Consider the following 14,944-nt stretch of genomic DNA (forward strand, 5'->3'; position numbering starts at 1 on the left):
CTGAATAATGTTTTAGCCGCTTTCTGATTAGGATAGCCCACCTAGGAGGTGTAGCCAAGATTTTCAAAATAATTTTTGCTGAAGAGATCTGAAACACATCAGGAGAATTATGTTATTAGTTTGTAAGTAGATTTCAAGATGGTATTTGTGCTTGGTGATTTTATATTTCTGTTACACATTGCAAAGTTACATCATTTGGGTCAATTGCTGAGTTATTTTGGAACTTTGTGACAAAGCTGGATAAAATGACTTCGCGCGTAGGGTTGAGGCGTTATTTTTTTTTTGGTTTCAATTCTGATCGAAGCGCTCAGTGACCCACCACATTCCTGAGCCTAGCTAGCATAGATGCATGGAAACAAGTCTCGACAGAGTACTTCGATGAAGCTTCAATATTTGCGAGTGGACGTTCATGACCAATTTCCCCTTCTTTTTTGGTTTTCGGAATAGCTCTCCCCTCTTGATCGCCCCTGGTCACTCAGGATGGTCTTTGACCATCGCTCAATCTCGTTTCGTCTCACAGTTGGTTGAGCAATATGCAGGATTTGAGTACAAGGAGCTTGCAGATGTTTGGATTGTGACAACCTGGCGGGATCTGATAGGAGGCTAGCATACGGTAGATGTGGGCAGGTAGGTTACGAAGCGAAAATTTTCAAAGAAAAACAGGATCGTATTCACTATCGGTTCGTGGTGGGTTCCCGCCTTCAGGCTGCAATTCGACGCAGCTAACATGATCCGCATCTTATAAATCAGCAGTTGCAGTTTTGTGCTGAGTAAAAGTTGACTTAGTACTCATTAACAAACAATACTGGAATAAGGACCCAACTTGGTATTTCGAATCATCTGATACCACTGCCGCCTAGGTGTTTGACTTGGGCCTGAGGATGAGGTGATGGTTTTGTCTGGATTCGGTGTCTAGGGTTTTCAGAAGTGGGCTTGATATTCTGGAGTACATTATATTCGCACGGAAGGGCGGATCATGATTGAAACGGAGTTTAATGCCAGGGCACGTTAATATTCGGGTTCCACCCATACTCCACAGGAAAACAGATCTTGGAAATGGCGGCGAGGAGATGGCTTGCAGCGTTCCCGACATTCCCTGCGTGGAATTACTAGTGTTATCAGTGCAGAAGTGACAAATGCAGGAAGATGCAGTGACTATCTCTTGGGATACACCTACGTGTTGTGCAAGTTGTCTAGTTACAGGAGGAGTGACGAATATGCTATTCACTCTAGAAAATCGTTTTCATTTGCGGATATTGACGGATTTTCTGAGAGACCACCCCCTGTTCCAACAGGTTTTGGGGACGAGGATCAGATAGCAGGAAGCACAGTGGTTCTAGGGTAGTCTCCTCGGGCTCGCATGCAAAGAGGGTTGCGCCTGGTTAACTGTGCAGATGATTTTGCAACACCTGTTGCTGGGCGCACTGCTGGGAAGAGAATTCTCACCTTGCATTCCGTAGCCACCGCCAAGACTGTTACAGATTTAAAGTCGACTGGTTAAATATGAACTGACGCTCGGCTTGAAGATAAAGTTTTTCAGACCAATTAAAACAGCAGAGTATATGACTGTAACAGGAATTTCGGCTGTAAGCCAGCTAATGGCAAATGTTTTAGCTCCTACCTACATTAAGAGATCCTTTCTCATGAACGCGATGTAGTCCGTTTAACCCGACATTGCCGAGATATGGGCTGATGCTTTTAGTAAGGAGGCGTATCATAAGGGCCTTGCGTAAGTGCAGAGGAGCGGAGCTTTGCGGGTAGCCTCTGCTTATTGCACTTTATCCGAGCCGGTTGTGATGATGATTAGGCAGGAGTAATCCCACTGTCTGAGGGAAAGCACTTAGAAGGGATGGTTCCTCATATGGAGCAGTAGCATACGTTGAATGAGTGATGACTGCACGATTCATTGGAAATTTAAGGGTGTTGCTAGATTGAAAACATAGTGAGGTTGATTATTTCCTTACGCAGCTTACGCAGATCAGTAGGGCACGAACCTTTGCGCGTTCTAAAATTGGTTAATGGGTAACGACGATCAGAACTTTCTTTCTTATTGAAGGTGGGATACGATTTTTTAGCATTTCTATGCAGACATATGGGGGACCTTCAGTTGCCAAAGAAAATACTGGGGAGCGCTAGGAAAGTGAGGTGCGTTAAACACTGTGTTCAGACTCTTCTTTGCACGAAGAGGATTCAGGCTGAACTTTGAACTAGCAGCTTTTCTTCCTCCTCTTATCAACCGTTTTTGGAAGGACTTTCCCCTCTTGAAGTAATAAGTCAAACGGCTCCAGACTAATTATCTGATAACGGGCAGGTGTTTAGTTGGTATTCTTATGGTTTACCGTTACGAGAGCTCAGGAACCAATGCGCAAACACCTTAAGCTATTTTACTCAAAAAAAGTCCTATAAGTCAAACAACTTTATTAAATCGTAGCTTTGATACACTTTGGGTACTTTTGTGGGACAAAGAGAGTAGCGAATTACACTGAAATCGAAAATGTACAAATACTTAAATCAATGCATAACACATATGTAAAAGCAATAGAATTTGGGTGAATCTAAAGGGCCGCTCTTTCCGACAAACCGAGTGTAACTTTATTTTTCATGGAAATTCTCTATCCACTTTTATGACAGGATGAAAGTTCCACCAGGATCTTCTTTTCATTCATATTTCTGTGGAGTATCGATAATTTTATACATTCGAAAAGAAACCCTAATAAAAAAGTACCCTCTCAATGGAATCGTATAACAGAAAGTTTCCATCCCTCCACCCGCACATTTGAAAAACGAGAGGACCTTTAATTACTCAGAAGAACTCAATAATGTAAACGCAAGGACTTCGTGTGCCAACAACAAACGTTACGAGCACCGGAACTTGTTGTATGCCGAGACTTTTGATTACACATTTTCGCCATTAATTATTTATGGCCTGGCGCAGAACCATACTACAGAAACGACGCGAAGGGTGGTAAAATGTTATTTGTTGTGCCACTTAATGTTGCGGAAACATTTGGACGAAAGCACAGCCACAAAAACCGCGACCGTGTAAGAGCAATCAATAATTATTTTCGGGTTAACTCGAAATATAATTATCACATTATTTATTAAAAGTAAAACAGGAGATTAATATGAATTACCACTTAATACCTTGATCAAACAAATTTAATATGATAAATTAATGGCATAGGGTGAACTTGTAATAGACTTTACTCCGTTTTGGTAGGGGTAATGAGCCTCCGCCCTGCCCCCAAGTTTAGAGAACGGTTCAAGTTTCACTAAAAGTTTTGTAATTAAATTGCCCAAGTTCAGGTGAGTATATCAACAACCTGGCACGGCAAATTGGAAAACTTAAAAAAATTACTCTATGGGGTGTTACCCAACCAACTCACAGAGTTGAACGCTCAATTTCTCAGCAGCTTGATTGGTGAGCAGCTATCGATAGAATTTGCTGTTTCAATTAGGTGAACTTAATTAAAAGCGATATCAAACGGGTATCATTTGTCATGGAAAGTGAACCGAAAATCTTGAGTTTTAGCTCTGCCCTTTAGGACGATACTAGTTGATCTGAAGAGCTTTGGTGTAAAGATTAGTGGTTAACCCAGTCAACTGTGTTTTAATGGGAGGTTAGTTGTGTTTGGCCTGGTTTTCACATTGTTAGTCGTTTGATTAATTTTACGTAGATTTAATTCAACATATTTATCATTCATGTTTAGCTAAAAAGGCAAATGAAGGGGGTTAATTGCTGGCAACTGAAATTTAGGTATAGCTGAATATTGAAGTGAAAGATGGACGATTTTTAAGGTTTAATCGGTTTACTCTTTGCCTCTCTGTCACACGCGCTTTTCACCAAAATGGCTGCATCGTTCGAATGAAATTCGGTGGAAATATGGGAACTACTCATGCTGTGAGAGGCAGGAGTTGGTATTGAGTTTAAGGAAGGTCCCCAATACATGCTCAATAGGGTGATTTTTGTTTGTTTGTGTGGGAGGGGGTGGTATCGAATGAAAGGTCTCAACCAGGACTTCCACAAACAGTTGGCGGTAGTTTTGACATCCGTTGCAAACTAGAGGAGTAAGTGATCACAGTGAGCAAACTTAAAGTGAGATAAGACTCAATCTCGGATACTACTGAAACGGAAAATTGGAAAAAATCTCAATGATGCGTCTATCTGAAATCTAGGTCTCAAAATCTATCCCATCCCCACATCTACTCAAATAAACATGAAAACCTCCTTTAAGTTCATTGTACGAGTACCAAATTTAGGTTCATTTTAATGTTAGAGAGGTGATTATTGAGGTTGGTAATGAAAGTTTTCGTCCGGAAGAAAGAAGAGGCTGGAGAAGTTGAAAGTGTGTAACCGCACAGGTTAGTCGGATTTTTCATGAAATGCTTCAGTGTACCGACGATTCGATTCTCTTTGGATTTTGGTTTAATCCAGGAGTTAGATATTGATATATCATTGCAATTAATGCCTCGGATAGTTTCAAGGAAAGGAAAAGCATTTGGATTAGTTTTTCCATTAATGTTACTGCTGAAAATTGTTAGGGAATAAATGGTTGCTCCTTATATTGAAAGTCCTGAGTGCGAGGCTAAAATTGGAGCTCTTTCATGCGGCGGGATGTATTATCAGTCACTGGCTTAGTTGACGAATTTTATTGTTGAAGTTCGTGTTCAATTAGTAAGTGAGTCTGGCATGTAAGTCGCATCTTGAAGTCAGGTACCATGATTTGCCAGCTAGGTGAGGCTGGTTTTTGCTGATGTATTTGAATTCGAACCAAAATATTGATTAGGAAAGTGTAAAGAAACGACGTTTACGAAGCCGAAGCTGGTTTCAGTTGAGGGCGTTAGCATGTAAGCAGAGTTGGTTACTGAGAAATCACTCAGAAACGAGTATTTTTGTACCCCCGGGAAGCTGTATGAACGTTTAGTTTGGATGGTATCTGTTCGGCCATAATTGGATAAATTTCGGCCTGTGCCGTTGGTGTAATCTAGTTTCGCATAGAAGAACTGTTCGCGGGTGATATTCATGGAATCCTATGGACGCAATGAATGACATGAGCTGTTATTGATTTTAAGGGTAGTCATGTCCCACACATGAAAAGGGTAAGCGGTGCAAATTTATTTTCTTTTTGATTAGTAATTATTCAGGTAAGTCCTAACTTTGAAATCCGTTGTAATGTAGGGGAATAGTATTTCATCTGGGTAAAGGGCTCTCTGGTTAATTTTACAGCTACCTTCGTCTCGAAAGTAATCTTGGCAGGACGACAAGTGCATTGAAAGCTGTGGTATTATCGGGTTGACAATGCGCGCTTAGTTAAAACGAATTTTCGACTGGCGCCTGATCCCCATTTTAAACACAAGTTCACAAGGATTCTGTTAACCTATGCTTTCCTTGTATGCATAGGGGACTACGGGGACCATCTAAGGTGACCGCACACTCTAGCCGAGATAGCGACTTGAAACCCATAAATCCAATGGTAAGAATAATTACAACGACACAAGAGGCAGCATCTGAAATTTTTGTAAGGAATAGTATATAGTGCAAATAAAATAGTGGACTCCCAAATACATTAATTCGTTTTCGAGAAGCGCGAGAAGTTATAGCAGAATTTTGGACGGGGCTTTTCTGAAAAAGTAGTAAGGCCCCTAGTAATAGTGGAGAAGGAGCAAATAGTGAAACTGGTCGTTCGAGAAAGAAAAATAAGATACTAGTAACTCTGGTGGCCGAAAAGGAGAGATGCTTGGCCTGAGGTTCCAAAGAGAGTTGCGAGAAAATATGGTGAAATCTAGACCACGGGGAACGCCTTCGTCTGGAGAAATGTCGAAAAAGTCGCGGGCGGGAAAAGTTATTTTACCAGGAAAGTGGGCACACAGAAGACGAGGGAAGAGAAGAAAAGGTTGCTTAACAAGTGCGGAGCAGTCTTGAAGAAAGTGAAGACTGTCTAAGAGGGGCTGCGCGAGATGGTCACCAAGCGAACTAAGCAGTGTTCAAAGGAGAGGCGAATGTAACAACAACAGCGCAAACTTGATAGCGACCGTAGTAACCCCACCACAGTAAATTTTAAAAACACCGCAATCGCTAAAAAGCTATCAAAGAAGAAGGGAAGGGCAAAATTGCGAACTACTGAGAAATGTGGAATAGCGCCAAACCAGAAGACGCTGGGGTAAATTTCTTGAGGAGTGATAAGAAGAACACATACTGCGAAGGTGTTCAGCCCATACGAGCGTTGGGGACGAAAGAAGTAGTTTCTAACATCGAACGAAGGGGTATAGGAAATCATCAGACGAATTTACTTAGGTGCCACCAATTTCAGCGTATCAGTAGGATCTATCAACTTCAGAGGCAAAAAATGGCCATAGTTAGCGTCCCCGAAAAAATAGCGATGATGAGAAATTAAGATTGGGTGGATCATCTGCAGGATACGGAGGAGGGTGGTTCTGACTTGGTACTAGGGCTGTGCGCCAGAGTAGAGGGAGTACGCATAGGACAGGACGACAAATCTGAGCTTAAAGCTGCTAGAATTCTGTGCTCCCTGTAAGGAACATGGTATGCGGAAAAAATGTGAGTCGCGTTTCTGGTTCAAGGTGGTGTCAGGTCTTCAGAGAAGAGCTACAGAAAATGAAAAGTCAAGCAGCATGATTTACATCCTGTAAGAGAATATGCAGTACATGAATTTATGGTCCAGAAGATGCGAGAGAGAAGAAGTGACTTTTTGTTTCTCAGCGAGCATCGAGATGGGGACTGACGATGGTGATACTCCAAAACATCTCATTCAAGATTCCGTAGATTTACGAGTACGAGGATATACCGGCGACACGATTTCATCCGTGATCGTCTTTTGCGTTTGTAGTGCTACTGCGGATTTTTTATTTAGGTAGTGACATTTACTTTTACTAACTGTCACCGGCCCGATGAATACTTTTACTTTCAGCTTCTTTCTTAGATTTCACGTTGGAAAACAACGACAATCACTTCACTGTACCTTTTTTACCACGTTCATTTCCACTCATTGTAACTTACAGTTGAAATTAAATATTTGCCCTTTAATTTGTTATAAAAAATCATCATCCCGAATTTTCTCCCTGATTTCCGATGATCTGATAATTTTGACCGTCTCCTCCCCTTTGTGTAACTGAACTCCCATGCATGTAGTAAATGGTATCACTTTATATTGAGTTTAAAGGGCTTCGTCGATCCGTATTCCCGCCTGTTTCGGAGCACCTAAATAATATCTCCAGTGATGTTCATTCCAGAATACCAATTTACAGACTTTCTGCACTTCTAGTCCCTTTATTTCATGTTTGAACCCTTACTTGTTAAAATTATCACGTACAACATTTTTGTCATTGAAATAATCGTAAAAATTTATTTCAGGATAATATCACCCTAAACCTAATAATCTTACATTTAGCTGCAAACATATCTCTGTACTTAAATTTCCCTACCTTGTATTAGGTTGTTGCATGTAGAGAGCCATTTAAATGTACGAATATGAAGGAAGAATTATTGTGAGTGCGATAAATTTATTGTTTATAGTCTATAATAGTAACATAAGTGGCAATACCAATCTGGCTTTGGAGGTGCAGGCTACCCAGCTATGATAGCCGGGGGAAAACAGGAGCGGGTACTCTCCTCGCGCACTTGAATGGATCTTTGCATTGAAAGTTTGTTTAGTGTGGAGCACATTGATCCTTATCACGAATATTTTAACGGTAATGATGGGCCTATGGCCTCGCCGATTTAGAAGCAGCCTCTCCAACTTGCTGCTAAGAGTTCCAATCCGGATTTGTCATAGATGCTTGCGTTTGTCTTTATGTTATTCCGCTGCTGTAGACTTGTCATTTGCATGGCGCTAAGTGTGATGAAGATAAAACCGAAAATAACCTGCATTCTACAAATATGGGAAGAGGAGACTTACATTTATTCTTAAAGAGCACGGTGGCAAGGTTTACTTCTTATACAAGCAATTTTTCACTAAATAGTTTGTGTGGATAGTCAGCTTTTGTTGCTATTTGCTTTTTAGCTTTAATATTTTGCCCAAGATGAGTAAAATTCCCAGGACTCAACCAGTAAGTACTAAAGTATTGAAATGATAGTTGTTATAGTGATGAGTGAGCTCGGTGAAGGAGTTTGATATTTGATAGGAGCACAGAACCCTAGTCCTCTATTTCATCGGTTCAATTTTTTGTTATGATTCTTTTTTGATCAGAACCTTATTCCCCATTTCGGTAGTAGCTTCGGCTGCTGTTGGAGAGTAAGGCTAGGATTTTGAAATTCAATTCGTTTTGGAACTTTCTTTTCTATTTTCTTCCTTTTAGTCTCCGATTTAAGCGAATGCAGAGGCATTGAATCCAGTCAATTAAATAGTACATAATTTTCCCTCACAAACATTAATGTTGCGAATATTGTTTGATCTGTGATGGTAATGAATTTCGGTGGCTACAGAGGTGTCCATCAAGCTATTATAAAGTCGCGCCTGGTCGGTTATGCAGACGACGTTGCGGAACTTATTGCCGGACGCACTGTTGAACAGGAGCAAAGCAGACTTGGCATATTTATGCGACGGGAAGCGGTTTCAAACTTGCACTGGAAAAAGCCGAAGTAGTCATCCTGACCAGAAGCAGAATCCCGACCCTGCGTCCCATATCGATTGGCGAGAGAGAGTCAAAACCAGCGGTTAAATACCTTAGTTTAATGCTCGACTCGAAAATGAGCTTCTTCGAGCGGACAGGGCTGCAGCTGAAGTCGCTGCCTTGAGTCGGCTAATAGCGAATGTCGGGGACCCTATATCAACTAGGATACGTCTCCTCATGGGAGCAACGCAGTCGGTTCTTCTCTATGGAGCGGAGATATGGGCTGATGCCCTTGACAAGGAGGTGCATCGTAAACGCCTCGCTCAAGTGCAGAGGCGGGGAGCTTTTCGAGTGGCATCTGCTGTGAACCGGCTGTGATGGTGATTGCGGCAGTGGTCCCCGTTTCCCTCCTTCTCAAGGAGCGTAAAGCTATCTATCGCCGTAAGGGCGAAAACTTAAGAGAGGTGGTTGCTCGTGAAGAACGTCAACGCATTCTTACGGAGTGGCAACTTTCTTGGCAAAATGAGCGAAGGGGCAGGTGGACTGCGCGGCTCATCGACAAATTAGACCCGTGGTTGAACAGAACGCACGGTGAGATTGGTTACTTCTCTACCCAACTTCTAAGTGGGCATGGAGGTTTTCAGTCTTACCTGCACAGGATTGGGAAGGCGCGATATCCTGATTGTGTGTTCTGCAATGGACTGAGGGACGACGCTGAACACACCTTTTTCTCTTGCGAGAGGTGGGGCGGCCTTCGCCAGCAGCTTTATGCAGACACGGGGAGGTCTCCTCCAGACAACATTGCCAGAGGGATGTTGAAGAGCGCTGGCAGCTGGAATCGTATTGCGCATTATGTTCGGGCTCTTCTTATTGCGAAGAAGATTGAACTCGACCGGCGGAGGGATCGGACGGTAAGGGGTTCCCTGAACTAACAACAACTCCCTTCCTCCCCTCCCCTCCTGTTGGTGAAAGGAATTCAATGACTTGAAGGCTCCCAAAGCCGGGAGAGCGTGATGGCTAGCCCGAAGTAATGTGTCAAACGGTTCCAGACTAGTTCTCTGATGACAGAGAGGTGTTTAGTTGGTAGTCCGCCAGCGTGCTGTTGCGGGAGCCCAACACTCCCCGCACAAAAAAAAAAATCTATTATAATGTTTGCAACCGGCACATGCGTCAGTCAAGGATCTACGGGATTGTAGAGATGTCAGGTTAAGGAAGACCAGAAGTTCAGGATATGTCGAGGGCTGATAACGTGTTACGGTTTGACTGAAGGCTGGACGGATCAATCTTAAATCAGCTGCATATAAAAGACTAGGATAGGTGAACAAGGAAGGAAGATCATTCACGAAAAATGAAAACAGAAATGGGCTGAGGATGGGCCTTTGGGGTACTCCTGATTAGAGAAAAAATGGAGATGAGATGTAACCATTGAAGAAGGCACGATTTACTCTACCATCTAAGTAAGACCAGTAGAGAATACTTGCAGGAAATCCATACGACCGGAGTTTGGTGAGAAGCAAGCAGTGGTGGACGGAATCGGAGCTTTGGAGCAGTCAGTTTGGACTGTATGGACATCGTTTGTTGTATTTAGAGACTTCGCAACAAAGTTGGTGAATTCCAACAAATTGGTCACAATAGAGCCACCGTGTTGAAACCCATGCTGTTCTTTCAGAATTAGGTGACCGAAACGAGACGAAAGGCATTTTTTTATGTAAGTATTTTTCAGAAATTTTGGAAAAGGAGAAAAGGGTAGATGTAGTTCGGTAGTTTTCGCCTGGGGTGTTCTCATTTTTTTGTGCAAGGGTATAATACTAGTTTCCTTCCACATATCCGGATAAGCTCTTGTTATAAATGTTGCTGTGTAATCAGTAAATCAAGGAGTAAAAGGAACACTATCTTGAGGTACTGTAGTTTTGCATTTAGATATACCCGAAATGAAACCATTGTAAAATATTTGATAACGAATCTTCTATTTGATTTCGTGGCGTCAGTGAAAGAGTTCATAGCTGTGACGAATTCAATACTTCAGAAATTTGAGAATTATTACAATAGTGGTGGTTGATGAGAGTGTGGATAGTAACAACATCAAGTAGATAATTGACTACTTGGTATATTGCTAGTTAACCCAGTCAATGAGAATTAGTAATTTTCGGCAATCCGATAGTTAGTACGTTAATTGCTTAATGCGCTCAATAAGCTGCATCAAAGGATTATCCATATTTTTTGTAAAAGTAACCAGTTTTGAAAGGACCGTTGCTTTGTGCTGTTGGTGGCAAAGTTTGCATATGATAGCAATAGGCCAATATTAGGCTCTGCTCGGGGATTAATGATACAAGCCATAAAGCCTACGATTACGATAACCAGTCGCGTTTTCTGCTAGAGTGTAAGCCTTTATTTGATTCCTGAATACACAGGGTAGCCTCCGTATTTCGCTGTTTGATTATTTCCGTAGTTGCTTCATTTTTTTTATGAACTTACTTAGTCCATATACACTCGATAAAGTTCAGTAACTCTGGTATGATTGGATTACTGTTGGTTATGCATTGGATAGAGGACTTTACCCCTTACAAAATTAATAATAATAATAATCGTTGGCGTAACAATCCATATTGGATCAGGGCCTTGAAGTGTGTTAGAGCACTTCATTTAAGCGTGAGCCCAGGTCAGTTCTTTGGACTAGCTTACGCCGAGCAGTCATGCTTCAACTTCATGAGTTGACTTGGTTATCAAGAGGTGACCGTCCAAAGAATCGAGCGTCTCACCTCCAAATAACGGAAGGACTCCGTGGAGAGGAAAATCAAAAAGTATTTTGCCAGACGCCACTGTTAGTTTTTGATGCTGTGATGAGCGAGTACATTAAGGAGAGGGATGATATAAATTAATGACTATGCGGTTTCGAGGAAGTCTCGAAAACATCTCTGGCGACAATCGTACCAATAAAACCGGTTGAAAGTAGTAAAGGAGGCCCCCATCAATAGTTTCGATAATCAATGATTAAGGGTACTGTCACTATTGGACACTGAGGCAGCCTCGAAAAATTGCAATGGAATCATCTAATACTATCAAAAAATTATGATCGATGTTAAGAACGCAAACCTGCTGGAACTAACCAACTGTCAGCTGAATCTGGAAGGACACTTCATCAACTACCACCGGCAGTTCAAAAACTGGACGAATACTTACCCTTTCCCTGGGAATGGTTTAAAGTTTTGGAGATACTCGAATGAATCAGCAACGTTTCAGGACAAATTAGGACCCCCTAGCGGCCGATAGACGCTTGTAAAAATCGCAACAAAGCGAAACAAATTTGTTCATGCGAAATATTGAAAAAATGAAATATAGGCGACTGCATTAACATAGTTAGGGAATTGAAGCTTTGGGTAGATTGACGACAGCGAACCTAGAAATGTACATCCGGAAGCCCAACAAGGAGCACCGCACGTTTTTACACTTATACTCCACTAAAGCAGCCTACCAGCCACCAACGATGACGCAACAACTCAATTTTCTGGACGACAGGAAAAGGAGAAACGACGAATGGTATCGACAGTAGATAAACGAGAGCATGTGTGCCCACCGAAGCATTTTCAACATCCGGTTTTACTTGCTCTCCTAGAACTTACTCTTGTGAAAGTAAAGAATCGAGAAGATAGATAGTACGAGCTGAGGGTTATATTAAACTAAATGACTATTATAACTCGAAACGTCCCAAATAAGCTGGGACCGCATCTCGCAAAAAACAATATACGAACACAAAGTTTATAAGGAATTGCGTAGAGATCATAACAAAAGGTTGATCTAACTCTGGAACCAAGAATGATAGGTTTCATGAGACAATTACACGCCATTGTGCTGCCACCCAGAGCCAGGATAGCACTGCCTTTTCTACTACCAGCAATTGTAAGGAGCAATTCGTGTAAATAGTGAAGAGAGGGTAAAATTAGCTTTGTGACAAGAACCTGCATTATGTGGTGCATCCATGGACAGGGGGATGCAGCATTCTCCCCAACTCGAGAGCAAATCTATTGAGGACCCAATTTTGCGAGGCGAATCATGAGCAAGTACTAAGTGGGTCATATGAAAGAGATCGCTCTGGTAATTACTCAGTATTTTCTTCCACACAACTCTGTGTTAGGGCGTCAGCTTGAACTACATATTATGTATTACTCAACTTGAACTTTTCACCATCTTTTTACGGTTTCGATTTCTTTATTATATCTGCATCGCGGATATTGAAATGATATACCGACAAATTCTGGTGACAGGAGAAGGTAGGAGCTTCTAGCTAATAATGAGGCGAGATCTTCTAAGTGAATCAACGAAATACTACCAGATAAATAGATTAATCTGTGGCACTTCATCTGCATCTTATTTGGCGACTAAATGCCTTCAAGAAGCAGTGTCTTGGTACAGTTTTGGCCTCTAGGGGGCATGTCAGTGCTTCGACAAAACTGCTACATGGACGATGTGATTTATTAGTAGCTACAACAAACCCTGGAGTTGGCAGAATTTTGACTATGAAATATCAATACAAGAATTAAATTTAGCATAGAAATTGGAGGATCTGGTAAGATACCCAAAAGGATTAAGTCCTGAATCAAGTGCGCGGAGCTTGCAATCACTAAAGAAGCGAATAGCAGTAGCTTTGGGATTGACGTATTAATGAATGTCTCAAATCTAAAATTTATCGCAATGTTGTCCGTCCTGTTGCCCTCTATGGTTCTGAGTGTTGGCCGATTATAAAAAACAATGAACGGCGTCTTGCGGTAATGGAGACAAAGACGAAATTGCGAGAGAGGCGTCTTCGATGGTATAGCCACGCAATTCGTGCTAATGGGAACTCGATGGTAAACGATCAGAAAGCAGGCCGAAATAACGGTGGTTTGATACGTTGGATGGGGACTTAAAAGCCTCGCGATTACATTCAGATCGGGCATTTGATAAAATAAAGTGGCGAAACCGATCATGACGAGTCGACCCCGCTTGTGAACGGGACAAAGGCTGAAGAAAAATAAGAATGGCAGTAGCTTGGGAGTCTCAAACTAATTGGGAAGAGGAACTTTTCCACAAGTTGCGCGTAGAAGGTTTAGATATCGTAAAAATCCACAGAAAGATAAGCAAAACTGGCATGTGTTCGGAGGCAAGGGGTCTCTCAGGGGAGATGCATTGCTCGTTGGTGTATATGAATTACTTAGATGGAAACCGGATCGAGCCGGATCTTTATGTGAAATCCAGAGAATCGACATTTAAAACTTCCACTTCCCGCGGACCTTGTGCAGCGATTGAAACGGGATCTGCGAATACCCGACGAAGCATGGTTCTACTGGACGACTTCAGAAATTGTCCTCAACTGGCTGTATGCGGCGGCATCATCTTTTTACACCTTTGTGATAAATCGAGTTGCAATTATACAACAAACTTGGTGATTTGAGGGCCACGCGACTCCACCCAAATCAGGCCTTTGATCGAGCAAAGTGGCGCAAGCAATTGGATAAAAGCTGAAGAGGAAGAATGAGATATCTATTAGGATTGATGGAGGTAAAGATTTGCAACTTGGAGATTTTAAAGGGTAACTGAATACACGTGGTCTACGCCATCCCTACATCTGTGGGAAAGTCTGTCACGGGCATCCTCACCTATGTAGATTAAGTGGTGGCTCGGCGACAACAACTTTTTGAGCCGTATTTTATTCACAAGAAGATGGTTTATGCATTTCATCGTTATTTAGATTATGGAGCCAAAAATTCTTCGGGACATTCTAGAGTTCATGTTCTGCGATGAAGTCACAACTTCTTTTTTTTATGTGATATTAAATAATAATAATAATAATCGTTGACGCAACAATCCATATTGGATCGGGGCCTTGAAGTGTGTTAGAGCACTTCATTCAAGACCGTAACGATACACTACAGTATACTGTAGGAGGCATTGTGGTCAGCATTGCACTCGCCCGAGATTATTACCCTGATTTGACTCAGGTACTCATTCACAGCTGAGTCGACTGGTATCTGACGTCAACCCACTGCTACCAGTGAGATTTGAACCGCGACCTTCCGTACGACAGCCTTGCGCTCTAACCACTCAGCTATCCGGACACTTTATGTGATATTACGACTGATTAATGCACATAAATCTAGCCTCTAAGAGCCCTTAGATAAAAAGCTGATTTTACATTTTTTCTGTAGCTCAATTTCCGTTCGCTTTGTTAGGAATTGACGACATTAAGCTTTTCTAGTCATCCAAATCGAGATGTAGTGAAATATTGATTATGGATCTTGTTTCAATTTTTGCTTGTCTCGTCCAAAAGTTGTTCAAAATTAGGATGGAAGCATTCCGGTATGAGTTTTTCCAATAGCGTGAGAGAGAATGTACTCTT

At 41.9% G+C, this 14,944-nt stretch overlaps 1 protein-coding gene across 3 annotated transcripts in view; it reads right to left on the minus strand.

Moving 5' to 3' along the window:
• LOC119653268 (cytoplasmic polyadenylation element-binding protein 2) overlaps positions 1-14,944 on the minus strand; it is a 575,423-nt gene that overhangs the window by 40,961 nt on the left and 519,518 nt on the right. The gene's annotated exons all lie outside the window — the stretch shown is intronic.

This window comes from Hermetia illucens, chromosome 3 (assembly GCF_905115235.1).
Source record: "Hermetia illucens chromosome 3, iHerIll2.2.curated.20191125, whole genome shotgun sequence".
Taxonomy (NCBI): Eukaryota; Metazoa; Arthropoda; class Insecta; order Diptera; family Stratiomyidae; genus Hermetia; species Hermetia illucens.